Raw genomic sequence first — 15111 nt, 5'->3', positions numbered from 1 at the left:
CCCACAGTCAGCTGGCGCACACGTGATAATAAAATAAATACTATATGGGGGCCGCCATCTTGAATGACGCATAAAACTAAATAAGAGACAAGTTGTGAAACGCGTTTTTCAGATTCCTACAAATCAGGACAAAAAAATACCAATCTTTCACAAAAATACGGTCCATTGGGGTTATATTAAGCCAACCGATAACAAAATTCGGCCTAATTCGTCGTTTTTGTGCGGAAAAATCTCTTGCATACGAACACCTACTTACGCGAAGAACCTAGAACACTAAGCCGGGGTATTTGAAACCGAAATTGTCATCTAAGTGTTAGGCCGTTGCTGATTGGCTGCTGAGCTGGAATGCCAATTTTTAGTTTTAAATACCCCAGGAAAGTGTTCTAGGCTCTTCGCGTAACCAGGCTAGAGTTCATGAAATATAAATCTTTGTTTGTATAGAGAATATTATGATTTAGTTTAAATTGAAAATTGTAGTGGTGAATGGCAAATTATACACATCTGAAAAATTAATACTAGTATGGTCAATATTCAATATTTCTGACAGTTTTCTTTCACTCGTAGGACGGGTGGCAACTTTGTTGATTAACTCGAAGCGCATTTTTCTGCTGTCAATTTCGTTAATTTTGGTAAAATTATTGTTGATATGTAGTCCAAAATCGTCAATTTTAAAATTTCCTTTAATATTTGGAATAGCGCTTACTACCCTATTCCACAACATAATTCCTAAATGTGATAACCCACGTGTTTGCCATTCGTCCTACGGAATGAGATCGCCATTCTGTCTGAAAGATCTGATACATAATTTATACAAAATTTGTGTAGTATTCTATAGAAAATAGACTTTCCTCCAACCGTAATTACCTTATTCTTCCACAAGTACATATCAATATCTAAATCAGTTTGGTTATTTAATTCTGACCATGCACTAAAACAATCTATGTAAAATGGTGGCAAATTAACATCAAGTAATTCAGTGCTGAAGTTACATTTAAAAGCAATATCCCCACCTACATTTTCTCTTTGTTAAAAGATCCTTCCAGGCGTGGCTGACATTTTTATCTGAATAACGTATAGTCCAGTTTATCTTTTGTGTTTTATAAATTATACCAATATCTGGTGCCCCAAGACCCCTATTGTCAATGCCCGATATCATAGTTTTACAGGAAACCTTGTCTTTACCGGCCCAGAAAAAACTAAACAAAATTGAATTAATTTTTCTCAGTGCTTCGAGCGGAACCGTTATCAAATTTAAAATGTACTGTAATTTAGAAATACCAATTGCTTTCATAATCTGAACTTTGCCAATAAAAGTAAGGTTGCGTTGTTGCCAAATATTAAATATATTAAGGAGATCAGATTTAGGTTTTAAGAGATTAAACTCCAACGCTTCCTGTTTATTGTATGAAAAGTAAATGCCAACTATTTTAATTGGAGACGTATGCCACTTAACATTGTACAATTTATCTCTACGCTTCCGCCACCTACCCAACCATAGGGCCTCAGTTTTCTGAATATTTAGCTTAAGGCCGGAAGCCATTCAAAACTTGTTAAATAAATGCAACAGTTGATTTCCAGAATTTTCTGTTGATAAGAAACAGGTGAGATCGTCGGCATACGCGGACGACCTAACCTCCTTGTTACCTATTTTGACACCACATATATAAGGACTTACATTAATTGATACAAGTAGTACTTCCAGCACAATAATAAATAAATATGGTGACAATGGGTCACCTTGTCTAACCCCGCGTGTAATGTTGAAATATAGGACTTTATGTTGGTTTCAATTTCAAAAAAAAAACATAATTGATTTTGGGGTGTTAACAACCATTCATTATGTAATCAAACGACAACAGTGAATATATTACATACACTATGATGGTCTTAAAGCGCGGTGGTCGTCGCGCAGCGCGTGTTCGAATTTCATGTAAATAAACAATGTATTTTACACGCGTTGTATACGTCGCTATGAGTCCCATATCGGTCAGGACGCTGCACGACGACTGCCGCTCTTTAAACCAAAATTTTGCCTGGGTGCGAGCAGATGCTTCCATGCTGGATTATAGTTTTATTTGGGTAACGCTTACATGTCTGAAAATAAAACGCATGTCAATTTCAGTCCTTCATACTTTTTTATTGAAATGAATTGACATCCATTGTCACGTAATTATTGGATCGAATCATTCTTATTTTCGTATAATATGAGGGTATCCTCAAATATTTACCTACAATTACACGTTTTGTTAAAAATAATGATATCCAACTTTAAATTTCATTCTCCGAATTACCGTCTGTGGTGTGACTAATAGATGGAATAAATGTATCACAGCAAAAAGAACAAACATTGTAAGTCAATAACACCGAATAAACGGTATAGGGCAAACTATGTCTGATCAAAGTACTAGTAAACATGCACTGCGTGGGTGACTCTATTCGACGCTAGCGTACGGCATCTAATCGCGTAGCTTCATATCACGGCACGTCTCCCCCTGGGTCACCGGACACCCCCAACAAGTACGCCTACTAAGCCAGTTTATTACGCACAGAGAGCGTGAAACCCTGTCACGCTGGTGCACATACCAGCCAGACATTTGGGACAAGGACGTACTGGGTCGCACTGGGTGGTCATTTCCACTGATTCCTGCCACTGGTGGCGTGGTTGCGGGCCCAGAATCAATGTGTTCAGTGGAGAATGCAGGCTGGTGGAAATCAAAAGTAATGGTACAGCATTACAAACAGTTAATAACTACAGAGAAATAATTAAATTTTTAATCTAGATTCTCAACAGGGAAGGCTGTAATAGTTCCGCCATTTTGTTTTAAAGGGCGGCAGTCGTCGCGCAGCCCGTGTTCGAATTTCAGGAAGGGACTGGACAAAAAGTACAGGGGGTAGGCCGGTGTTTTTTGAAAGTCGCGTACACAAAATGTATGACCCTTCACAAGCATTTGCATGAAATTTGTTGACATCCCCTTTGAATGGTGCATGAACAATTGTGACCCTCCTTCATTCTAAGTGTAAGGGTAGTACATGTATTAAAACTACATATACATACTAATTGATATTCTATTACACAGCTTAGAACTTTTCTACTTCAATCAGTTAGCCCCGCTCTCATTGAGAAGAGAACAATGTATAAATGTATACTGTATATGTACCACATTAGGGTGTACATACACAATTTTACTGGCACCTTTATGAGTGTTGTGTGTTGAATCGTGTGCATTCTTTCAAATACGAGATACACATGTTTAATACCACCATTCTATATACTTATTATTTACTCTAGATATACAACACTGAGATTCAGCCAAATATTACTGGTCTAACGAATTCTAGTAAAAAATGCAAAAGTATCGAGAAGCCTTTTATCCAAAGCTTGTAGGAAGACTTGCCCACCACACAGTATAAATATGTTAATGAGAACAGAAATCTTATTCATCAAGTCATCTTTAGTGTATTTCTCTCTTGAATCAGTGTGATGCTGGATAAAATAAGATATATGATCTATAAAAATGCACACGATGCCAAGATATAAGTTTGAACAACCAGGGACTGCCAGCCTTATTAGTCATCGTCCGTCCAAAGTCGTATTTCAGAACCCTGTAGTCCAAATCTGTTCATTCTTTGCATGTGCCTAGTACTTTACCTGGCATATATGCACATGCAGTGGTTTACTGATACATTACATACATTATACATGTTAGGATACATGTCTATATCGATTCGTTTCAGGATTGAGTCAAAGATGGCCGACTGGCAGCGACTTTGCTTTTTGAAAATGTGGTATCTTATGCATGCTTTGTCAGTTTTTGTTAAAATTTTGTACGTGCATTGTACGTTTTAGATTACACGTCCACGAAAATTTGTTTTTCAATCGAATTAAAGATAGCCGACTGGCGGCCATCTTGCATTTTGACCATACAACTATATACCCAAGGCTTGGCATATACATCATAAATATAGGAATACATGTTCATATAAGTTTGTTCCATAATCAGACTGAAGATGGCTGACTGGCATTCATCTTGTTTTTTGAAAAATGTGGTTTCTTTGACAGGATTTGTTATTTGTGTTCAAATTTGATACAAAAATTGGTTATGTTGAGATACATGTCCTTGATAATTTGTTTCATGTTCGAATCCAAAATGAACAACTGGCAGCCGTCTTTTTTTCTCTTCAAATTATACATGTTAGCATACATGTCCATGACAATTAGTTTCACAATCAGATAAAAGATGGTTGACTGTCTGTAATCTTGCTTTTTGACCATACTACTATATCTCTGTACATGATCCCAGACAAAGGATATTTAGTTTGGATACAAAAAATGCATGAATAGATTATCCATGATTAATTTCTGACCAAATATTTCGATTTTGGAAGAGTAATTTCTATTGATACTAGACCGGCCAATTATTCACTCTAAATTACTAACTTTTAGGGTCGTCCACCCCAAAAAAATTAAACCATTTGTGTCAGCAAAATTTGTCCCTCAAAATAAGGAAATAGCGTTTCAGAGGGTCTAGATTTCAGATCTCACCCCTCATGCAACATTCCGTGCCGCCGCCTCTGTCAATGACCCAATACATAAAGCCACATTTAACGTAAAATACGCATCAGTGAATATGAAATGCTCACAGCAATTAGAGAAAGAAAAAAAAAACATTTCCAGAAAATCCCATCACTTTATAGTCATGTTAAGACACTAAGTACTAAGACATTCTACTTTATTCTGGACCCTCCACAAAATATAGCTGTTTGTGTTGATTCATACATATCTCAAATGTACAAAATTCACTCATGTAAGCTGTGTACCTTGTTGTTTTTGTTATGGCTCTTTCACAAGAAGGTTGAGTTAAATAAATATAAATTTAAATAAATAATAGAATATTATAATAGAATTTTAACATCTGTATTCACCAAGATTACAACATCTTGACTTGTTCAATATCAAGCTCAGTTCCAAGTCAATGGCAGCAATACTCATATCCAAAATACTCAGTTTACATATTCATACTATTGTATTCAACAACATATATTACCCAACATGTTTAGCCCCCTTTTTCTATTTTCTTGAGAGTGCATGCAAATAAGTACAATATTACACATAACATAAACATCACTTCTGGTTGATTACAACGAAATGGCTTCTCATCAGTGACATTGTACATTGAACCCAAAGCTTTGTCATAGATAGTCTTTAATGGAGGCGTAACAATAATTCTATTTTATGGAACAACCTCTTCTACTTTTATAGGTGTGTCCAAGAATACGAATTGTTCTGTCACCAAGTCAACTCATATATTTGTTTTCAACCGTTATTCTCACAATCATTTGAAGATTGAAGTCATCCCCCACCAGAAGCGGCTGGTACATTTCAGATACCACATGCAAAAGCTGAATTCAAAAAATCCATCCATGTGTGATAGTGAAGGCAGCCTGATTTTGTTCTTTTCTAACCTCATTTGTTCATAGAAATATCAAGCAATGGCCAATGTAGACATTTTAAATCGCTTGAATAAAATCACCAGTAGGACATGTTGACCTCACTTATTTGCATAAACATTAACATTTTGACATACATTTTAAGTATGTATGATTTGATAGCATGAAAACTATATATTTGTATTCTGATATTCATTTACATAATTTATTCGTCAGGGAAGAAAATCTTTTCACACATAAAACATAAAAAACACTATTAATTAGCAAATATTGAAAAAAAACATGATTTGAAAATCGTGAATTAATGTTTGACACTAAGTTCATGAAATTTGGTATTCAGATACACCCCTTTAGAGGGCACATGCCTGTAACTTTAAATTGTTTGTAGATGACCTCAAACCAATGATATATAATATGCTATGGAATAATAATCTGTTAAGGAAGGGAAACACTGACCCATACTACTCAAAAGATTCTAAAATTCAATTGAGCCAACTAACACTGCATCCAGTATATATTTGTCAGTCAATCTGCTAGTTGTTGATACTTTGACAAGGTAATTTGAATGGGCTTAAATAAACATTGCTAGGCCTCTAAAAATGTACTATGAACAAAAAATGTCCACCAGTCATTCTAATGTTTCAAGCTTTGCATCCCGATACAATATAAATAGTACGATATTCTGGTCCTATTTCGGAATTTCTGTTGGTCAACAATGTACACATCATTTCTGAAGCTTTAATATTCCGGCACACGTACGTGAGAAATAACACAAGCGATTCTAATAAGTATATGAATGTATTAACTCAGACAGATGTCCCTATAGCAAACTTGGTTAGGAAAAACAGTATTAGAAATACCACATGATTGTGTTGTTTGTTATGATTTGAGTAAATTGGGAATCACGCAAAAACAACTAAAAATGATAATCAAGCGGTTGCATTGTAATAAGAAAGGTTAATTTACATAAATATATATATATTGTACTCATGGAAAATTCGATGCATACTGTGTGACATTAAAATGACCATTCTAATGCATAAACGTGGACAATAGAAGGTAAATAGAAGTCTTGACAAGTTTCGAGTATCATGCTACAAGACTACCAAAGGTAGCAAGTTTTTTTTATTACAACGACATGGGCACGCTGAATAGACGGACTATTGTACGATTTCACAGGCAACTGTATGTTTGGTAGATAATTGCACATTTTTATTGTTATAGTTTATTTAACTTGAACTTTGAACCCATGGTTGGGAAAAGTTCCCTACTTGCTTTGAAGAATTAGTATATATCAGCATGTTAACCAGATTTGTCAATGAGCTATGAATGGCTTTGCACAAGTGTTTTCAGAAAATGACCCATGTAAGTTAACTGGAAGAAAAAGAAACATCATATATTTTGCGTGACTGGGGAGATATTTCGCCAGATATCTATGGGAAATAGGATGTGTCATGAACGACCACACTATTGAAATCGTCACCTACTGCCATGTACACATACGACAAAGAACTGCTGATGAGTTCCAGGTTCTTGTCTTTTGAACTGTTATATGGGCGAATTGTGTGCGGACTGATGCATGTCAAGAAAGAGCAAGCAGACCCTCCAGAAGTGTGAGCAACATATGGAATGGATCTATGCAACCAAACTATAAAATACCGGCAAAATAGACAGGCGGAACCTAGTAAGGCACAGGGTAGATACAAACACCATTATGACAAGAGGACATGCAACAGAAATTTAAATTCTTGAACACTAATAAAAAACCTTACTGATATTAATACAAATTTCAGTGAAGTCGTTAAATGATGTCAAACTAACAAACTTACAATACGTGTGGAAAAAACTAACTATATGATCATAAAAACTCCACAAAAACCTACCCAGGTTGTCTAGACGCGTACCTTCTGTCACCTACTTAGGGGTAACCATTGATCCATCAATGACATGGAAAACTCACATTGAAAAATTTAAGAAAATTATCAGCCCAAAAGTAGGCATAATTTCTCGCATTCGCCACTATGTCCCTAAATCAATACTACTCTTTCTATATAACACACTAATTCTGCCACATTTATCCTACTGCATTGAAATTTGGGGGAATACATATCCTACGTTGCTGGAACCAATACTTCGTTTACAAAAAAATGTAGCTAGACTAATCACATTTTCAGACTTGTTTGCACCTTCTGCGCATAACTGTCATCAACTCGGCATACTAGATACTTATAAACTTTGCAAACTTAACACTTGTCTATTTATATTTGACCTTAAACATAATCGCTTTGCCAATAATCTGAGTCACTACTTTGATGATCTGTCCCATAGCTATCCGACGAAGTCAATATTCCAAAGCAATCTTCCAATTCCAAAAGTTAACCTGACCATTTCTCATCATAATTTAAAATTTGCATCTGTTAAACTTTGAAACTCACTCCCAGCCTCCCTTAAAATATCCCATAATAGAACACACTTCAAATACACATTAAAGCATTACCTACAACAGAATTAAACCTTTTACTTTATCAATATGTTTTTTACACATCAGATTTGTTATTTGCTTTCATTTCTTCCTTCTATATGTTGTATATTACTATTCTTGGATGTCCTACCTACCTAACTCCATTTTAATTGAATTATTCTAATCATTATTTAATCATTCAACCAGTTTTATTACCATAATATCATACAGACCAAACCAGAAAATTTCAAACATCTTTTTTTCTTCATTCTCACATTGTTTGTTTTCTTTTGTTGTATATTTTCTGGTGAAATAAATCAAAACAAATCAAATAAATCAAATCGAAACTTTTACCTAGAGACAATTATGAGTTTCTACCTGAATGGAAAGATTAACAGTTGGATTATAAGACATTGGCGACGAAGTGAAAGTATACCACATCAACGAAAAACGTAGAGATGACAGAAATGAACCAAAAATTGACAAGTTATTTGTGTTAAGACTGCAACCAAAGGCAACAATGAGACTGGTACAGCTGACAATAATCATATATACTATCTGTAGGTGGATATAACTCGGAGCGGAGTCAGATGACCGAAGGCAGAGTCAATGACCTTAGATTAAGAAGTTCTGTTTAGCAATTGTATTTGTGATTAAGAATTTTCAGAATTATGTAAATAAGACGGAATTCGTTTTATGTGCTGATCATTAATGTACTTTAATAGTAATTATACTAAGAATAGCTTTATAATAAGATGATCATTATTTGTTTGAAATTATAATTTCAAGAAACACTGATAGGTTCTGAGAATTTAACAGTAGATTATATGAGTAGACAGTACTTAAGTTTGCTTTACCTGTTTAGTTAGGATAAACTTGTTCTGTTTGACTGTAGGACATGTGAGACGCGTATATTTGATTTCATTTTTGTTAAGATTATATAATACCCCAACAACAAAACATGTTTAACATTTATTTAATAAGTTTCTCGAATACATGCATTAAATGTAGACTTGGAGCAACAAAACTTTCTCTGAAACAAAACATTTCCCCCATTCTACCGTATGTGGCGCACATTACGCAAAATTCCAAGCAAGCCTACTAAATGCACGCTGTGTCAATGAAGAGTCATTATAAAGTAGTCACACTCAGCCAGCTAATCACAGTGGTTGATTCGGTAGTTGTGACTGCAAGACAAACCTATAACATAGTTTGAGTGTCAGCAAGAGATGCAGTGTTTAATTGACAGCATTTGATTAGACAGAGGTCATAACCAGTGACAGGTTGAGTCTCATTGCAATATTGGGTCACCGTGAGAAGCCCTGTGGATTATCTGATAACAAGACACTAGTTTATCACAGAAGGCAAATGCAAGTCTCGATAAACGTGGAGAATAGTGCCACGAAACAACTGAAGGTAGCCGGCTAAATAATTCTATTTTATCGGGGGTAGGCGAGCTAAGAATTGCCTGTGTTTTACAAGGACTTCGTTCGAGGACATTTAATCTTCTTGAGATACAATTTCAACAACAATACGTGATTGTTGCAGAGAATCCATGTTAAGAGACAACACATAGTTTTTGAGTAAGGTAAACAAATCTATTATGAATATTTGTACACAGGCCATTACATTAATGTTTCAGAAAATTATATTGAAGCTATAGTACCTATTCGCTATTAATAACTAAGTAAACGAGACACAGTGTTTTTTCGAGGTGGCTATATGAAGGGAAATTAAATCAAATATTGTGTTATTTGTCAAAAAACACAGTTCAAATGACAATTTACAGTTAACTAGAAAAATAAATAATTCACATTACAAGTTAAAGTTTTTTTTTCTTCCTTTCATGAAGAATGGTTACCCAATCATAGCGGAGTTACTTCGCAAACACTTTGTAACACATACAATGCGATTAACTCATCGTGAAATGTCGTGTGGAAAAAGTACAGCTCTGTAACGAACTCAATGTGGTAAAAAGCACACACACAATGATTATATCCATTTTCAAAAAGGGTTAAAGATGATAACATAGCTGTTGTCTATATTGACAGCGTATTTAATCCTAAACTGTCTAATCTAACTCTCTTATTAGAGATCGAGGGCCAACCCAACTTTTGGGTTACTTTTTATTTTAGTGTCTAAATGTAAATATGACCCTTATAACACGAAGCAAACAAATCGGTTGCAGAATCACAAATATAACATTTATATGTATGGATCATGTTAATGAATAACAAAAACGTTATACTAATAATATAATATTAATAATAAAAATAATAGTAAATTGAATAAAATATCGCGAATATTATTAAAGGCCAATAGTCCTTGTCCTGGTTTTTCATTATTATTGTCTATGCATTTTTAATGACCATGATATGCAATATATGCATATTGTGAAAAAAACACAGATAAATGTACATTTTCGAGACAAAACAAATAAAAGCTTGTTTTAATTCAAAAAATACTTTCATTTTCAGAATACTTAACATTTAGGGGGTAATCTATAATAAAAAAAATATAGGTTCGAAAAAATGTCAACGAATATGCGTCTCTTCTTTGAACGTACTGTATTCTGTGAAGAGTATTTGATTGTAATTCGCGATTGGGCACATATTTTTCAGATGTATTCAATCATATACGTATACCGCTTAAATCCGCGACTTCTCGATAAACTTACACACAGATTTGTGTGGGAGTATGTTTACGAGATTGTGATTCAATTTATTGCACATTTGAAACAAATCAAGTAGTTATGACAGGAAGAATCAAGCGACATAAACTCGAGAGTCAATGCAATGACTTCATTTCATCACGGAAAATGTATTCGTCAATGACGTTTTAGAATTAACGTAGTCAAATCTGAGGGGCAATATTGACATTTTTATTATTCGTGTCAAATTGAAAATTATAGACCATCTCCTAAATGCTTTAATTTTTTTCGGTCAATGTCATGAGTATACCACACATAAAACATTAACAGAAGTCCGAAATATGGTGAAAAATTGTGCATTTTTGCAATACTTTCTATGGTGAATTCATTGTTTTATTTTATTTTAATTTGCTATGCTATGAATAGTATTATTCATGTGAATCATAATATTTACTAAAATGGGAAGTTCTCGCCCATAAGTAACATGTTCAGTATCTAAAATGTAAATACAAGGTGGATTTCCTTACGTTTACGCAAAATAGAAGGTGCACGACGGACCCTCAAATCATTTGCAATTATTATATTTTGATAATTTTAGGCATTTTTATTACTCTATGTTCTATATAATAAACGACGTGTTTAATGCCACCGATCGAAGTAATCCGAACATGAACGATCTGGTTTACTATGATCAGCATGCAACCAAAACCCTACGTGATGGTCAATGTGCTTAACAGGACGAACCGTTACGTAGATTTTTCTATACAAACGTCTCTCTTTATTAGTGGAACATCACATTTCCATGATACTGTGAGTAATGATTAATAACTTCTAAACTCCGATATTCAAACCAAGCACAGGTACAAATGAGCAACACTAAACCCATACGCGGGACACTGTCATCACCACTAGACCAGAAAGCTGTGATTTGTTGTTTAAGCCAATAACCACGAATGACGTACATTACTAATAAGATCAGTGATTGCGAGAAACTGTTGTACATTTGATGGCGAAGTCTCCATAATTTGAAAAGCGAATCAATGAATTGGTTCAATAACATATTATTCCCTTTTACTCATATGCGGCAGTCATCTTGTATGTGCATATGAGAACGATAAATTACGCAATAGCCGATGGCTGAAGTAAAAACATATTTTTGTAATCTATAGTGAAGGGCACGAAGCTCGGAGCCTTGCTTCCTAACGTATTTGTAAAAAAAATAAGCAAATACCAAATATCATTCAAATTCAATATTTAATAGTGTCTACGTCCATAACACGTAACAATTTAAAGCAACTGCGATTCTTTCCTTATTCAAATTGGGCCCCTTGCTGATACCAATTCTGAATTGGTTAATTTTAATTCTAGCTTATTTTGTTCCATACAAATGTATATTTAAACTTTTATAACGACTTCAGCGCTCTGCCCTTCTACCTTTCTACTATGCATGGCAAAAAATATGTTTATGTTCGTATCTATCCCACTATTTTATATTATTCAGCCACCGAAAGTGATTTTGTTAGAATCTTCAGCCCCCAGTTTTTTAAATGTAAAAAACCCAAATCAATCAAATTGTTTAGTTGATGTCAATATGGCATCTCGTGTGGCTGTTTGCATGCCATAAAAGGTGCTATGTGAGCACGGCAAACGCAATTAACACATCGTGGTTATCGAAGGGTTAATACTCAGAGGTGACTCCTTCAATAAATCTGAGTCACATATGTTCCCCTTCCCACTCTATACGTTTTTTAGTTTGACCTCATCAATTGTAATATGTATACTCAGAACATACGTGTTTCTGCGGGGATTAATATTACCATCATGACCTCCAACAATACGAATCACAAAAAAAACACGTATGTATCAGATGTTCGGCTAATATTTATAACACACACGAGAATGTATATGTCAATTTAAGCCCAAGATCCGTATGTAAAACATGCTCGATATATGTAAAACACTCTCAACTGAAACGGTTAATATAGACAACAAATATTTGTTTTTTTATAATCCATACTCGACCTTTGTCGACCTTATATTATATGTATTAACAGCTGCGCTATTTTTGAGATAAGTACTTTTTCGGGCGATATATACATAAAATGCGCGGTTTAACGTTTCCATGGTTACCAAGGATACATCAGCCTGGCATAAGCCTAAAGGTAGGGATGTCACATATTTTTACATCCGGTTGATGAGCACGTTTTCGCTCGCCGATTGACAATAATTTCTGGTGCGTTTCCCCATTTGTTACGGCAGCTGCATCTCACACCAATGCTGCCAAATGATCGTAATTTCAGAGGTGTTTGTGGCCGACAGCTGTTTTTCACACCATTGCCGACTATAAACGTGTAATGACACCGTGCCGTGGCTGTATATCCCATCATTGTCTTTGAAAAAGGTGCCTCTCCCGACTTTTAAATGACGTCACCACAATGTAACTCAGCTTTCTTTATTACACAATCGAATTACATCTGAGTTACAGTATTGTTACAGTAATTTTACTAATTATAGTAGTCATATAAATAAGTAGTAAATATACTAAAAAAAGATATGATATGATGCGTTGTGCTCGTTATTATTGTAATGTTGAAATATTTTGCTGTTTCTGGTTATTACTGGTTTTAAAATATAGTCTTTATTGTTTATTTTTTTTAATTGAACCCATGGCCTTTCAAAATAATATTTCATGGTTTTAAAAAGTATTTTTTTGATGATCCAGCCTGGAAGTACATAATTTTTCCAGTCTCAATACTCAGTTACATAATTCTGCATTTTTACATTCCCAAGACTTTTCAAATTTAAAATCGGGTTTGAATAAATTATAAATTCTTAACATCTTTGTTTATATAAGACCCATATATCTCGCGCATGCGTGGCACGACGACTACCGCCCTTTAATAAATAAATGTTCTATACATACGCCCGGGGGTCCGACTTGTGAAAATACCTGGAACCCATGTCTGTGAAAGGGGTTTTCAAAATGACCCTAAACACGTTTTAAAAGGGCAAAATTTCACTGTTAGAAAGCTAAAAGATCACGCACCTTGAACTCGCGCCTGATCTCGCGATATGTTAGCATTCTAACCCTTCAGTCTCAGCACGGCTTGGTCATATGCCGTGATCGAGGGTCGTTAACCAGGGGGCCGGACGTTTTCCTAGTTTTTGCGATCATTGAATTCCTTAAAAAAACGATAATCTCATTTAAAAAATAACCACACTTATCACGTTGACAACCGGAAAAAGACACCCATTTTGTCTATTTTGACCAAAATGGTAACCCTAAACGCGTAACGCGCGTTAACGTGCTTTTCTTTAAAAACACTCTTTTAACGCGTTTTCTTTCACAGACATGCGTACCAGATCATTCCCCCGGGTATATACGCGTCTTTCACGGTTTACGCGAGACTCACAGTAAACGGAAAATCACATAATTACTTTTTTAATTTATACATTTTAAAACTTTGGATTATTCTGTACCAGCATATTCTGATCTATCATTTCTGTGCCCGATTTTGTACCATCCAATTCCCGGTTCCCGAATTGATAGCGTTTGCGCGTTCATCGTTTGTGCGCTTGCGCATATTGCGTGACCTGGGGTCAACAAACCGGAAGGCAGGACAAATTTTGATCGTTCCAAACGCACAGAGTCGCAGTGCACCGAACTCGCAACGTGATAATGCCCCTGAAATAAAACATTTTCTCGACATATCACAGGGTTTGTCTGAAATACATATAGAAGTAGAATATAGAAGTAGAATAATGTAGTGGAATATTCGTGCTTTCTTGAAATACCTACTGGTGCCTCCAACGACAAGAATAAGGTAAGTAAATTTATCGTACATTTATCCTTACTCTGGCCTACAAAGTTTCCATATATTGCTCAAACTGCTTTGAGTGGAGAGAAAATAAGACAAAAAAAAAACAAACAAAAAAAACGTGCGGCGACTGCATAATGTGCAAACAAAATCATCATATTGGATACAATATTTGCCAAGGAATCATATATTCTCCAGCTCTCCCCTCCCCCAATGGGCTACCGCTGACAAAAACATTGAAGACATGCGACAATATACCAAACAAGCGTTCAATAAAACTCATTTAACTTTTATTTTGCTTGAATGTTGACTATGATTCACACTATAAAATGAGAAAATAAAACATTAAAAAACGTCACTAAGATTTACCAATTTCGCTAGCGGACGAATATGGTTTCCGTCGCGCCATAACGATCTTCGTGAAACCGATGCAATGCTCGGGTTTTGCGGTATATGCCAATATAACCAGTACATAAAAAAAATGGGAAATCACAAGGCCTGATTGGTACACTCTGGTAAACGTAGCGTACCCAAACAATCTTCAAGTTGAAAGTGGGTTTCCAATTTTACCCTTAGTACATAAAAAAATGGGAAATCACAAGGCCTGCCTGGTACACTCTGGTAAACGTAGCGTACCCAAACAATCTTCAAGTTGAAAGTGGGTTTCCAATTTTACCCTTAGTACATAAAAAAATGGGAAATCACAAGGCCTGCTTGGTACACTCTGGTAAACG

This window comes from Saccoglossus kowalevskii, chromosome 15 (genome assembly GCF_978046115.1).
Source record: "Saccoglossus kowalevskii chromosome 15, keSacKowa6.1, whole genome shotgun sequence".
Lineage (NCBI taxonomy): Eukaryota > Metazoa > Hemichordata > Enteropneusta > Harrimaniidae > Saccoglossus > Saccoglossus kowalevskii.
The sequence above is the reverse complement of the archived record's forward strand: the minus strand, read 5'-3'. Positions refer to the sequence as shown.